The sequence below is a fragment of the Anabrus simplex genome, chromosome 1 (genome assembly GCF_040414725.1).
Source record: "Anabrus simplex isolate iqAnaSimp1 chromosome 1, ASM4041472v1, whole genome shotgun sequence".
NCBI lineage: Eukaryota > Metazoa > Arthropoda > Insecta > Orthoptera > Tettigoniidae > Anabrus > Anabrus simplex.
The window spans coordinates 838,209,100-838,222,830 of NC_090265.1; positions in this window are offsets into that span (position 1 = coordinate 838,209,100).

The window sequence follows — 13,731 nt, forward strand, 5'->3', positions numbered from 1 at the left end:
ACCAAACCCCATGGCACTACAGCCCTTGAAGGGTCTTGGCCTACCAAGCGACTGCTGCTCATCCCGAAGGCCTGCCGATTGCGAGGGGTCGTGTGGTCAGCACGACGAATCATCTCGGCCGTTATTCTTGGCTTTCTGGACCAGGGCCGCTATCTCAGCTCCTCAATTCTAATCACGTAGACTGAGCGGACCTCGAACCAGCCCTCAGGTCCAACCTTCATAAAATACTAAATTCTTCACAATCCAGCTACCTGAGAAATTCCTTGAATTACCTCTTCTCACACCTTGAGAGAAATACCCTAGCACGTAACGCCACCCTTCTTGCACTGCTGACCCACATAATTACTGCGTTCACGAACTCCTACACAGTTTTCGCATCTTGTAAATGGAACAAAATTCCATAGAATATCACGGATATACCAAGTGAAAATGTTTTCAAAGCAGCTATCAGGGGATTATTGTGTAAATGAATTTCTAATTACTAACCGTACTAATTAAAGTATTTCTCTTTTATATCCTCCTATGTCCACTTTTTCAACTCTGTGTTAAAGTTTTTTAACAGGTGAAGGGTACAGGGAAAGAAGAAACTCATCAACATTTTACTAACTTTTCAGTAGAAGCATTTGAAAATTCAAAACTTCGTAGAACCTATTCTTTTACCGATTTTAAAGTACAGAAATTCAAAAATCTTTGTACATTCATTATAAATGTGTAACTTATTTCATTATGGAATTGAAACATAAACTTAGGCACAAATAAAGTTAATATATATACTTTTGCTAGTTGCTTTACTTCGCACCGACACAGATAGGTCTTATGGCGACGATGGGACAGGGAAGCGCTAGGAGTGGGAAGGAAGCGGCCGTGGCCGTAATTAAGGTACAGCCCCAGCATTTGCCTGGCGTGAAAATGGGAAACCACGGAAAACCATTTTCAGGGCTGCCGACAGTGGGGTTCGAGTAAAATATTTTATTACTACGTACATTTGTAGGGGAAAAGGGGCCCAATACACTGAACCATAATTTTAAGTCACTGTATTATTGTTTATTTTCATTATCATTAGTAAAATAAGAAGCGAAATATAAATTATGAACATTTTTCGAGACACTGACATGCACAATTTTACAATATTTATTACAATTTACTTTTTCGTTTAGTAACTATTACGTCCGACACATCCCGTAACATAGGCTACAGTTCATTTTCCGTGAGGAAGATTTGAAAAATTATCACTAGCCTCATTACCATATAATCTTGTAAGTCAATGAACTTCCCGGCAGATATGGGCAAAGCTCCTAGGGAAGAAAAGTTTAGTGCTTAGTGAAGGTGAGAATTACGCCATGAAGGGAATGATGCGCTTACCTTCGTAAGCTTCCTCTGGCAGGACAAATTGGTCATCCTGATTGGAAGTATCATGTGTCTTCCGGTTTGCAATTATGGAGATGGATTCCCAAGCTCCGTTGTAAGTGATTCCGAAACTCAAAAACGGTTCTCTCTAAATCTTGAATGCTGTTACTGGCAGGTATGGAAATGGTGATTTCCTTGCATATATAACACCCAAGAAGTTTTTCCAACTAACAAACATAGTATGGTCAAGTGTTACAACGTCGAGCTGTGAAGGCTTGAGACAAACTATTTTGATGATAAGGAATCCAGTCAGTAGGAGCAATTGCCTGGCCTTTTGAATTCACCAAATCCAAGTTCTTATCATACTCACGATAGGAATGGCCCCTTACCGGGTAAGTTATGGTATTTCACCATGTTGAAGATAAACCGAAGGATGGTGAAGTTCTTCTGTTGTCCACTACACGAGTCACAGAACATACTCTGGTGCATTACATTAGAGTGGTTGTAGACGAGGTGATGCAATAAGGAGCATACGTCGTTGCTTCTCATTTTTGCCTTCATGCTCCGGATACACATGACAAGCACTTTGGGAAGTGGACAGCACATGGACGTTAAATGTAAACGCTTATGACGGGCTCCTGTAGTAGGCATTATTCGTGGAGATGATAGGCACAGCCAAATTTCTCTCACAGTCGACGCAGATCGTCTCAAATTCACATTGGATTCTTGATTTAACCTTATGTCTTCTTTTTTCAAATAAAAAGTTACTATTCTGCTTAGCTAATCTCCTGCTGCTCGTACACTGAGTGCGAGAAGAATAAAATAAGCTCCTTCTTCCTTGCAGGTATGTCGATGAGCCCCTTATTTCCCTGTATGCTTTTCTTTTTCCACAGCTCATTTCTCTGGAGTGTACTACCTCTTTCACAGACGGAGTTGCCCACGGGGAAGTTCAGGTGAACATCAACAAACAGGGTAAAGATCACCATGTAAAAAAAAAAAAAAAAATGCTTATAAGCCTCTTCTTTCTCTGTACCCGTCAAATGTTAACTAACAATTGTTATTCGGTTAAAAGTCCCCTGTTTCACGAACACATTTCAAGCCTTTGTTAAGAAACAATTGTTAAAGACAGATTTCTGAAAACATTTGGCAATGAGCGTCTATTGTTTCTTTACTTACAGCACTCCGATCGGTATATTGAAATTTGTCACACTTTTTCTGAAAACATTTGGCAATGAGCGTCTATTGTTTCTTTACTTACAGCACTCCGATCGGTATATTGAAATTTGTCACACTCCCCTGTTTCACGAACACATTTCAAGCCTTTGTTAAGAAACAATTGTTAAAGACAGATTTCTGAAAACATTTGGCAATGAGCGTCTATTATTTCTTTACTTACAGCACTCCGATCGGTATATTGAAATTTGTCACACAATTACTATAGGTTATGGTTAGCAGAGACCGCTAGATGTAAACATGTGCAGTAAGAGGCAACAGAAGCGTTATAATAATGAATTCGAGACAAACATTATTATAGATTTAATGTGAATACGTGAGAGTGTGTTTGAAAAATAAGAGGGCGGACGGTTATATCACAACAATCAATATATTCTTGTATAGGTGTAATCTAAGTGTCCTACAAAGCTCCTGGAAAATGTGATAATTGATTACGTCTTGAGTGATTATGGGACATTCTTTTACTGCGGGGAAGAAATGTAATGCGTCGCCAATGCTGCAATGGCAGCAGGAACTCTTTGCACAATTCTACGCACTATCGCCTTGAACTCAAGATCATAGACTCCTACAATTACATGAAGCATAACATAGAAGAACTATAAGCATGCTGCTACGGAGACACTGATAAGTTTAAATCTGTGGGGAGCTTAACCTGTTTTCAATTTGTTCTAGTGCCTTGTTCATTTTAACTTTGGTAATTAGGCATTATTTCAGAAAACATTCTTCTGAGAGCTATGAAAATTAGTCCGTTGCCTTCTTAAGTTCATAGATAGTCTTTATACAGCAATAACGCTTCAAATTTGGGACCTCTATGTGCTACCATTTTGAAATTTTTACAGCTGTCAACAGGTTTAACACAGGGCTGGTTACATGTTATTTTAACACGAGTGCTGTTTTGTCAGTTTGTTAATGTTAGCAATTCTTGATGAGACGGCCATTTTGTTAAATTGTGTGTTAATTCTACTTAACAGCAGTGTTAATATTTAACATTCGTTGAAGAAACTGGATCCTGACTCTGGTTAATTTCATGCAATTTTTTAATAGTTTCAGTTTCACTTGATATAGAAAATTTAGTTATTAATTATTAATTATCATAATTTCTATTTTACACTCGTGTATACAGGGTGAGCTGGCCATGCTATTAGGGGCGCGCAGCTGTGAGTTTGCATTTGGGAGAACCCCACTGTCAGCAGCCCTGAAGATGGCTTTCCGTGGTTTCCCATTTTTACACCAGAAAAATGTTCGGGCTGTACCTTAATTAAGGCTAAGGCCGCTTCCTTTTCACTCCCAGACCTTTCCTATCCCATCGTCGCCATAAGACGTATCTGATTCGGTGCGGCGTAAAGAAAATTGTAAATTTAAAATAAACTCGTGTATGTACATATATTGGGATAATTACTGTTAAATTCATACTTAATTATAACTCATATAAATTCATTCTTGCAACTTATTTAGTTTAGTTAGGTATAAATAATTCATTAAATACTTACTCAATAATTACTTATTTTATATTAATAATTAATATTAACATTTTAAATTGTTTAGGAGACATACACACTATTCATGTCTATACAAATGTTCTTTTAATAATTTCTGTCAATGTAATTTTAATGTAGCTTAATAGAGGATGGTTACCTAGTTGTACTTTCTCGTAAAACAATAATCACCACCACCATCACTACCTGTGAGTGGCAATCTAATCACCGCAACGGCCGGCAAGCGGTCCAGTCTTCCAAGTCCGTCTAGCCGTTTCCATCCTACATCATGGCGCCGATGACTTCACATCCCGTAATGCTTGCTTGTCCTTTCTAATGGTCTTTTTTTTTTTTGCTAGGGGGTTTACGTCGCACCGACACAGATAGCTCTTATGGCGACGAAGGGATAGGAAAGGCTTAGGAGTTGGAAGGAAGCGGCCGTGGCCTTAATTAAGGTACAGCCCCAGCATTTGCCTGGTGTGAAAATGGGAAACCACGGAAAACCATTTTCAGGGCTGCCGATAGTGGGATTCGAACCTACTATCTCCCGGATGCAAGCTCACAGCCGCGCGCCTCTACGCGCACGGCCAACTCGCCCTGTTTTCTAATGGTCTTACATGTTCACTGGTGTCTAGCCCACTCCTGGGGAAATCAGTATTAGTAGCGTCACAAGCCTTCACTCAATATGACCACTGCGAAGAGGTAGAGAGAGAACTGACCCCTGCTTTTGCATGCGATCTACTCACAGAGAATTGTATGCCACAGAGTTTAATACTTTGCCGTCTAACAGTGATGGTGACAATCTCTTTTTTCTCCTTAGCAGGACTCAAGTCAGCTAAGCACGATTGTAGACTGCAAAAACTTGGCGCATTAATGCTCATGGCCATCTGGCCGGCTACTCTTAGTGAACGTACTTGATTTTAAGTACCATGATGTTTTCTTAGTAGATATAACGTTATCTCAGATTTGTACTGAGATTTGTTACGATATAATTTCCGCGATTGGTTAAGCTCAAATAATTCAATAAGTACTTGTGTTTTATGTGTCAGAATAATTTATCAGAATCAAAACAGCTTGTCGTAGTAGGCCTGTTAAGAATGAACTTGGCATTCATCACAGGTAATATCAGAAGATGGGTGTGACACTTTGACAAGCGAAACAATAATAGTCTCCAGAAATATCTAGTCTGCCCATCTACCCTGTTCAACGTCATCTTATCCAAGTTATTGCACAATAGGACAGGATTTCCTAAGCATTCAGTACGGTGTCACAGGAGCCCTGACCACAATGCAGATAGAGACATAATAATAAATAATTTGTCAGTGAAATAAGAATGAAAAATAATAATTGTTTATTTTAAGGAGAAACAATGGAGGAGGCACATCTATTGAGAGTTTGTAGAGAGACTGACTTGCTTATCGTTAAATATCTGGGTAGTGAATATAAAGCAAAAGTGGAAAGAGAAAAAGAATTTCATACAATTTTAAAATTATTAAATAAAAAGTGGATAAAACCGGAGAGATCAGCAACATTCTTTTGTATTTTAAGGGATACTAGTGGACGCGTTCTGCTCCGCAACATTCGTTATAAACAAGTCAGATAACTTGTCTTGCTATGCCTGTCGTTGTCATATTGTTTTACCTGTCCTTTTCAATAATTTTATGAACATTTAACACCGGTACGTAATACATGATTCATTCGTAATATAGTTTATAACATTATAACACTTTTTTCCATACAATATTCACTGTGCTTCGACTGTTCGGGCGTATCTGGATCTTATCATTTTCAAAAGATCTTGCCCAAGATAGCAACGTAAAGAAACGTAAAGAATTTCACCTTATTTTCTTGACAGGGCATAAGCCTGAAAGCTTAGCCTATATTATGTCTATAAGTACGAGACGTGAAAGCATCAATGGCTACGTATATATTGTGATGATTCATTCCTCAATATAAACTAATGTTAGATATTAGCTCTGTACTTCGAGGTGCGCTTCATCCGGGGCTCCACAGGATTGTTCACTTCACTTATCACTTGGCTGTCCCTATTTGCCAGTGTTCCATGCCATATTATTTCTTCGAATGCTCCCTAAGACATCGCCGAGTGATAAGGCCGTTTGTAGTACTCCTGTACTGCCGGTACGCGTAGCTTTCATAGTTCACGCGAGGCATAGTAAGAAAATCCATAGTGCATTACACAAAATTCACTGTAGAAATGAACTAAGACAAATATTTGATGACGAAGCGGTGAGTTTGCAAATTGCTCCAAAAACGGCAAGTTATACGCAGGTGCACTTCAAGACAAAAATATTGGGAAAACCCGCAGGCTGCTTTTCATTACAGCAGAAATTTAGGCCCATTAGGATACCTTGCTAAGGTAATGAGTTGACTGAACTGATAGCGACTCAGCGTTAAGTGTTAGACGGTGTGAAATAACTCAAGCAGTCAAAAGAAACAACGGGTCCTGGCAGAGGAGTCATCCTTGAGGAACGATTACATTTTATTGGATGGAAAGCCACTGTTAATCGCTTGGCGGCTGTTGATCGCATAGTACAGAATTCTCAGAAAGAACAGTGAAGTAATTTTAAGATGAATTAGTTGAAAAAGTGGCTTCCACCGTAGCATGAACATCAGTACCTCACCCCCTGGACGGGTACGGTGAGCAACTCCACCCTGACACAAGAGAGACTAACTCAACCATTTTGGCGTTAGTTGTATTTGGGGTCTGTATAAAACAATGAGCAGATATGCCCTAAGAAGGACTTTACTGAGAATTAGAACGTTAAGCTTAAATATTTTATTATTTAAAAAAATAAATTCTTCCTCCACCTACAGGCTGCCCGAAGACAAAGAATACAGGGAATATTAAAAGGAAAATGTAACTTAAAAAATGAGAAACGATTGTGAAGTTTGAACTACGAATGAAGACCTCAACAGAATATGGTTGTATACAATGATTCAGTAATTTTTCAGGATAAAAGGAAATTATTCGTACAAATAAGTTCTTCTTCCTTTCCTTCTTAAGTCCATTTTCCATTAATAATATAACTAATATAAATAAATATAATAAGGTAACAATCAAGCTAAAAAAACAATATTGGGTATAAATAGTAAGTTAACAACAATAAAAATGTAACACGAATGGCAACCATAACTGACAAGGGTCTGTTGTAGAGTTAGCACGAGGAAAGCTCATTGTTGGGAAGGACGGAAAAAATGGAAACCTGGAGAGGACTGCAGAGGAATCTTTTAATTTTGTGTTTGAAGGATGCAAGGGGTGTGAATATGTCACTATCGGGTAGTGAGTTACCAAGAGAAGGGAGACGGCTGAAGATAAAGCTTTGTTCTAAGATAAGGCGCCGATGGTACACATGATGAATATACTGGTTGCGTGTTGGTTGAATTGGGTGGGGGTGGGGGGTGCAGGGAAGTTTCATATACGCATTGATTACTTCATGTAGGTAACAAAGACCGGAGAATTTTAAACGTCTTCTCAGGTCAATTATTCCCGCGGAATACAAGATGTTACTTCGTAAATTTACTTATGTTTCTAAAAAGAAAAGGATAGCGAGTCTTAAAAATGAAAGTAAAAAAAGTTAAAAATAATATTTAGAGATATGTCTGTCATACTAGACGAGGACCAAGTAGGGAAACGAAAGTCAACAATGGGGAGAGCATAGGAGACGATGTATAATATTTCGTCTTTAATATCCAGTATTTAATTTCAGTGAACCTGCAAAGAATGTCTAGACTACGCATATCTGGAAATTTTATTGACTGATATGAGCAGCGAAGGTCAGTTTACAGTCAATTATAACACCTAGGTCTCTTGCCAGAGAATATCGCAGTGCATTTTCCTGGATGGTACAGGCAGCGTTCATTCCTTACTTTAGCAGCGAGAAGGATATTGCGTTACACTTCTTAACATTGGGAGGACGATTTCATTTCTTAAACCAGTCACTACACGAATTTAGAACTGCAGCGAAAGTCAGTTTACAGTCAATTATAACACCTAGGTCTCTTACCAGAGAATATTGCAGTGTATTTTTCTGGATGTCATAGAATTTGAAGAGTGGTACGAGGACTAGAGCGGCATCCACTCACGTCAAGTGAGAAAAGGAGGGTTCGATTCGCACCTTAGCCATCTTCGGCGTGGGTATCCGTGCTCTCCTCCACGCAAATGCCGGGACGGTACTTAACATAGGGACGCGGTCTCTTCTTTCCCTCTTCCCTGTCTATCCCTTCTATTCTTCCCATCGCTCCACAATGCCCCCGTTCAGCATAGCAGGTGAGGCCGCCTGGACGAGTTATGCTTCTTATTCCAAGTTGTATCCCTGACCCAAAAGTCTCATGGTATACCTCGTTGATTCCGAGGGAACAAGCAACCCTGGACAGTAAACCTATTAAGAAAGAAAAAGAGGAAACCTTGAGCCATAACTGATGGCTTCATTCTATGAATATGACTCCTGCTATTGTCGGTTTAGTCTTCGACTTGCTGTGTTGTACAGTATTGGCTTCATACAGCTTCACGATTGTGACGACATTGTAACTTCCATGAATTACAATAGATGCCAGCGTTGCCGTATCTGTCGCGGAAGGTTTATCTTTCCATCGGATAGTTGACAATCAATCAATCAATCAATCAATCAATCAATCAATCAATCAATCAATCAATCAATCAATCAATCAATCAATCAATCAATCAATCAATCAATCAATCAATCAATCAATCAATCAATCAATCAATCAATCAATCAATCAATCAATCAATCAATCAATCAATCAATCAATACTGGTCTGCATTTAGGGCAATCGGCCAGGTGGCAGATTCATTATGTGTTGTTTTCCAAGCCTTTTCTTAAATGATTGCAAAGAAATTGGAAATTTATTGAACACCTCCTTTGGTAAGTTATTCCAATCCCTAAATCCCCTTCCCATAAACGAATATTTGACGCAATTTGTCCTCTTGAATTTCAGCTTTTATCTTCATATTGTGATCTTTCCTAATTTTAAAGACACCACTCAAACTTATTCCTCTACCGGTGCCATTCCACGCCACTTTTCCGCTGACAGCTTGGAGCATACCAATTAGCCGAGCAGCTCGTCTCCTTTCTCCCAGCTCTTCCCAACCCAAACTTTGTAACACTTTTGCAACGCTAATCTTTTGTCAGAAATCACCCAGAAAAATCGAGCTGCTTTCGGTCGTGGTTTATTGAGCTTGTGTGCTGGTATCCGTGCGTGTGTCAATGGGTGGCTTTACGGGGTGTATATCGACTGTTGGATTTTACTTACTTTTTTAATTTTATTCCTCCACCTTTTTTAGCATGTCCAGTTCCTTCTCCAAACCCTCTCACTTATTTTTAATCTGATATTTTAATTATGGCTGGCGTGTTTACGTTTACATCTGCTTTCTTGGGAGCTTTGAGCATGCTCTCGTTTTGCGCCCTGATTTTTATTTCTCTGTGGTCGGTGTTTTGGTCATCGTTTTACCTGTTCCTTGAGTACCGAATTGAGAATAATTGGTTGAAGCTGTTCTTTGATGCGTGAGCGAGTAATGATGATAGTATTGTTGTTTGGGTACAACTTTTTATAACCCTCATCAGCGCAGTAACCGCTGTTTAGCGTTCATTTGTGATTGGGGATGTAAGTAACTTCTTGGCGACTGGTACCAACTGATGTAACCTGATTAGTTTCTGGTACCAACTTCACTTAGTTCCTAGTCCCTTGTAGCAACTTTGGTCGGGCTGTTCAATTTATTCGTGGTTATTTACTTCGTGGTTAGTTGCTACTGTCTTAAATCAATTCTTGGATAATGTGGTAATCAACAAGGTGTTGAACATTGATGTTGTTCCGTACGGAGGTTGCTATGCCAAAATTGCTGATTTTAATGATTTCAAGAGTAAGTTTGAAGATTTGTTGCCGTTTTATGTTCACCACGGCCTGATAACTAACGAAAGGAATAGTGAGAAATCTGGGCATAGCACCAAACCCAGCGTACGGCGAGGGAACGAATTATTCTTTAGATGCTCTCCGATAAGCTTTTTGGTATAAATCTTCTTTCCTTCCTTCCTTCCTTCCTTCCTTCCTTCCTTCCTTCCCTCACTCCCTCCTCCTATGTACGTTAAACTTTGTTTATGTGTGTGTATAAAATAATTTTTCAGCATTCATCTACTGCGCCGTTCCCGCATCCAGGTCAAGTCGCGTAAGACTTCAATATCAATTTCTACATAAATCGGATTTTTTGGGTTATGGGTTCTACATTGAGAGAAGATCACCGGGGTATGCTCGGACAAAGCTGACCTACGTACGGACGTCTCCAATTTGTAATCTGGTTAGTTTTAGTATAGCTTACTATAATTCTTAACTAACGATATACTGGAAACTAAATATTTAACCAAGGAAGTCATTGAAAGAATGATTAAATTTCATATAATACTATTTATTAAAAAGGAAAGAATCTCAGAAAGTGGTTTAGATATTCCTTATGATGAAAAAAGGAAATTAAGGAATAGATAACTGACTGCTTGTCTCATCAATTAATCTTAATTTTTTTCAATCTAGAGATCTCCAACTAAATAAAAGGAATAAATATATTTACACTATTTTACAATCCTGATTGGGTGCTATACAAATGTGTCTGAAGCAAAGTCCTTGTGCTGAATAAGTCAAAAATAAAATTAAAATCACCTCATCATCTTTCCTCGAAAGTTAAATGAAATGCTTCCCCCCTAAAAAAATCTACTTGCTTTTACTTAAATCTCCCTGATCACATCACAATGCGATAGATTACTTTGACAATAGCTGTTCATACTCAATTGTCAGCAATGTTATTTGTTTTAAGGAAATGTTTTCTCAATTACTACTAATATTTTAAGTATTTCGCATATTTCACGTGTCTCAAACACTTCAATCACTTCAAAACTCTTGGTATTATGTTTCACCTCTCAAGGAGAGAAAGATACTTTCATTAAGTCATTACCCCCTTTTAAAAATAACATATCGAAATATTATGTCCTAAATTTATTCAAATTGTTCATTTAGAATAATTGTTAATCTCGAAAGAAAAACATCAATTTAGGTGCCCACATAGTAATTATATGCGACGTGTTGCTGTGCTATCATTCATATCTGACAATCATTTAATTAGATTCTGCTGGATATCAAGTGATCTAGCTTGTAAGAAGACTCTGCCAATTACTATTAGCCTTTAATCATAGAGAAAGGTTACCAGTGATATTGATTAATGCAGTTGAATAAGTGTCCTAGCTTTCCTTATCCGAATGAGAGTATTTGTGGTTGGAAAAGACGTATAGATATAGGCTACACTTGAGCTACTCTTCCTGTCCGGAATTATTTGATGATTCAATAGGTAGGTGTCAACATAAGAACGTCGTCTAGATCGTAACTAGTACTATATATGGCTTGTTGAAGAATTAACAGACATTTGAGAACCCCAAATTACGTCATTAACTTAATATCGTCGCTAAAATAATCTACATCTTCATTTACGACGAAACAGTAAAATCATCACAATCACTATTCATCATAACCTTCTACCATCATTCACATATAAATCATTCACTTCACATTACATATCTCATGTTTCACTCTACATCACAATAAACATATTAATTCATTTCAAACTGACGCCTGTTACTATAACATCATTAGCCATCCATCTGATTATTCCATTCTGTTCTCAATCCTTTTAAAAATTCTATAAAATATCTCCCTATATCTTGCCACGACGTTATTATACTCTGTATACGATCTTAGCTTAACAGTACATGCCCGGACGTAAGCCTATTGTTCACCATAACGTCGCATTATATCTGTATTGAAACTAAATTAATCTCATATTCAACATTGACAGTATGGCGAACGTAAAAATGAGATTATCATTGGATAACCACTTCCTACATCAATGGATTCGTCATTTATGGTACATGATTACCTAATAACCTCTAACGACATTGCTCTGGTTCTTTTCAATTAACATCACTTCTAAAAAATAAAAATTTAAATAGCACTTCGTATATTTTTCACTAAAGAAACATAAAATATCGAATGGCAATTTTCAAAGGTCCGCATCTGTGGTGTAGTGGTTAGTGTGATTAGCTGCCACCCCCAGAGGCCCGGGGTCGATTCCCGCCTCTGCTACGAAATTTGAAAAGTGGTACGAGGGCTGGAACGGGGTCCACTCATCCTCGGGGGGTCAACTGAGTAGAAGGGGGGGTTCGATTCCCTCCTCAGCCATCCTGGAAGTGGTTTTCCGTGGTTTCCCACTTCTCCTCCAGGCAAATGCCGGGATGGTACCTAACTTAAGGCCACGGCCGCTTCCTTCCCTCTTCCTTGCCTATCCCTTCCAATCTTCCCAACCCTCCACAAGGCCCCTGTTCAGCATAGCAGGTGAGGCCGCCTGGGCGAGGTACTGGTCATTCTCCCCAGTTGTATCCCCGACCAAGAATCTGAAGCTCCAGGACACTGCTCTTGAGGCGGCAGAGGTGGGATCCCTCGCTGTGTCCGAGGGAAAAACCGACCCTGGCCTCACCTGCTATGCTGAACAGGGGCCTTGTGGAGGGATGGGAAGATTGGAAGGGATAGGCAAGGAAGAGGGAAGGAAGCGGGCGTGGCCTTAAGTTAGGTACCATCCCGGCATTCGCCTGGAGGAGAAGGGGGAAACCACGGAAAACCAGTTCCAGGATGGCTGAGGTGGGAATCGAACCCACCTCTACTCAGTTGACTTCCCGAGGCTGAGTGGACCCCGTTCCAGCCCTCATACCACTTTTCAAATTTCGTGGCAGAGCCGGGAATCGAACCCGGGCCTCCGGGGGTGGCAGCTAATCACGCTAACCACTACACCACAATTGTTGTTATTATTATTATTATTATCTACAGTATATTCTTAAGATTAAATTTTATCGTCTGATACATAGCGTTGCTGGGGATCTCGTGACGTTGTAATGCGGAAATTTTCCGACCCGCCTGCACAGTTTTATTCTACACAATTGAGTAAATCCTTTATCGCCGGTGTCTTGCGATGATCCCGTGGGCAATTATTATTATTTAATCTTTAACGTTTGTCTTCTTTCTTTATGCCTATCCTTCTTCTGAACTTGATTTGCGTAGCGTTCTACTAGTTGGTTTCGAGAGAAGTCGAATGTTATTTTCCAATAATAAATTTTAACAATATTCTGATGTCTTCCTTTCTCACCGCCTTCTATACTTCATTCTCCTCAGGCGCCCGAAGAAAGCATCATTCTTTCAACATTTATGAATACTTTGAAGTTTTACTATTAACGTTCTCACGACCTATACACCATTTTCGTCATCATCATCATCATCTGTTTACCCTCCAGGTTCGGCTTTTCCCTCGGACTCAGCGAGGGATCCCACCTCTACCGCCTCAAGGGCAGTGTCCTGGAGCTTCAGACTCTTGGTCGTGGGATACAACTGGGGAGAATGACCAGTACCTCGCCCAGGCGACCTCACCTGCTATGCTGAACAGGGGCCTTGTGGAGGGATGGGAAGATTGGAAGGGATAGACAAGGAAGAGGGAAGGAAGCGGCCGTGGCCTTAAGTTAGGTACCATCCCGGCATTCGCCTGGAGGAGAAGTGGGAAACCACGGAAAACCACTTCGAGGATGGCTGAGGTGGGAATCGAACCCACCTCTAC